Raw genomic sequence first — 2,377 nt, 5'->3', positions numbered from 1 at the left:
TGATTTTGAATATTTTATATTCCTTTAAAGAAAATCATTAATTTAACTTGTATGGCTGTTTACGGTATCAAGTGTGTATCAGAAAGAGAGAGAGGGGGGGAGAAGGAGGGAAAGAGAGGTGTAGAGGGATTGGAGGGAAGACGGGAGGGACAGAAAGAGAGGGAGAGAGGAACAGAGAGAAAAGGCGTATTGGATGGTAGAGATAGCCTCATTAGATATAGTTGGCGGGTTTGGTTTCAAAGAGATGGCTATGCAATATCTTGCTTCAGTGAGCTCAGTCTAGCTTCGTCCATGAGTGGCCCAGCCTTTCAAGGAGCTAACTGATGAATTGGGTGAAAACATGACAGTACTAAATGTGGCATGAATAACGGAAGATGAGGACTGTTTGTTGCATTTGTACAAAAGGTTTATAGGTTCTTCTGAGTCCGGAAGATATACTGTGTAGATTTCTCTTTAAGAACCAGATTGTCTCTAATGAAGACTAGACATATTTTGGAATTTGTCGATCACTGTCTAGTGTGGCAATTTATATATCAGCTTCACCCATCACACTTCATAATCAGACAGCTTTGTAATGATGTGCGTGGACTGGATATATAACAGTTTACGTACCTGGAAGATGAGGTGTAAACATGTAAATTTTCATATATACATACATCTATATCTATATCTATATCTATATATATATAAACACACACACACACACACACACACACACACACACACACACATATATATATATATATATATATATATATATATATATATATATATATGTGTGTGTGTGTGTGTGTGTGTGTGTGTGTGTGTGTGTGTGTGTGCGTGTGTGTGTGTGTAAGTATATATATTCACACACACACACATATACGCATATATAATACACACCTACACACACACACGCACACCCACACACACACACACACACACACACACACACACACACACACACACACACACACACACACATATATATATATATATATATATATATATATATATATATATATATATTTATATATGTATATATATATATATATATATATATATATATATATATATATATATATATATATATATATATATAACACGTATATGTGTGATAATATTTTTATGTTCTTGTGCAATTAATGGGTCCTGGAGGATGTCACTAATAGATGCAAAGCTCTACCAACTGGGGGTTTAAGAATTCGTGGTGATAGACCCATTGAAGCCTTGAGTTGATCTTTCTGGACATGAACCTTGTACAGCAATTCGACAACCATGGTCTTGCTGGACACCAGGCTTCCTTTCCCGAAGAAAACTCAGGCCATTCAAGAAGAAGGCTGTGGAGGTGCTCTTTGAATGTGGCTCAGTATTCTGATGATATGGTGGAGTGGTGACAAGCCAAACCCCGCGTGTCATTGCCTGACTGGTGTTTCTCCCCCCCCCCCTCTCTCTCTCTCTCTCTCTCTCTCTCTCTCTCTCTCTCTCTCTCTCTCTCTCTCTCTCTCTCTCTCTCTCTCTCTCTCTCTCTCTGACAAGACGTGCCCTTTTATGTGGCGGCTAGACAAGTCCGGGTGATTTTTCCCGCCTGCTGGAGTGTCAGATTCACTCGACCATATCAGAGGCGGTGAGTTCATATGATTTGATCGAGGGGAAGATATAGGTCACCTAGGAGGCTTGGATGTGGAAGGTGCGAAGCAGTTGCTTCCTTTGGTGATGTACACACAGGAGGACTGACAGGAAAGTACAGCCTTCATTTCAGCCAGGGACAGATGTGCAGAACGATATATAACTGATATATTGGGGTCAGAGGCCCCTAGGATCTATGGCTTTGATATATCATCTGAAAGTGCTATACATTTTTACTATCAACTTATAGCATTCTGAAAAGTAATTTAGTTGCAAAATTTTGCTTTTCCCCAAGATCCTTGTCACGAGGATATTTCGTTGCGCCCATATAGGTAGTAATAAATGTAGAAAAGGTATGGATGAGAATATCTTCACAATACAAGAAATGCATTTGACCGGTTCCGAATATATCTTTGCAAGAAATACATGTGTAGTAATGAATGATGGCCGTACCATACCTTCCGTCTTGCTTGCTTGCTTGCGATCTGACTGAACGAGCGAGCCACAAGCCCTGCGAGGATGTTTAAACACCGACCACGATCCAAGGTAAGTCAGGACGGCCTCAGACTTCCCGAGGACGCAACTGGTTTCCGATAGACCTAATCCCTTTTCCTCAATAGAGATTACGCCGAGTTTTGCTGATCATCTTGTAGTTTTTGTAGGTTTCTTTAATGGAAAATAATAATCCTATAATAGCTTTTAAAAAGAGATCATATCCACCGTGAAATGAGATACAGACTTACACACTTGTGTGTATGTATATGTT

The sequence above is a fragment of the Penaeus vannamei genome, chromosome 12 (genome assembly GCF_042767895.1).
Source record: "Penaeus vannamei isolate JL-2024 chromosome 12, ASM4276789v1, whole genome shotgun sequence".
NCBI classification, from domain to species: Eukaryota; Metazoa; Arthropoda; class Malacostraca; order Decapoda; family Penaeidae; genus Penaeus; species Penaeus vannamei.
Note: the sequence above shows the minus strand (reverse complement) of the source record.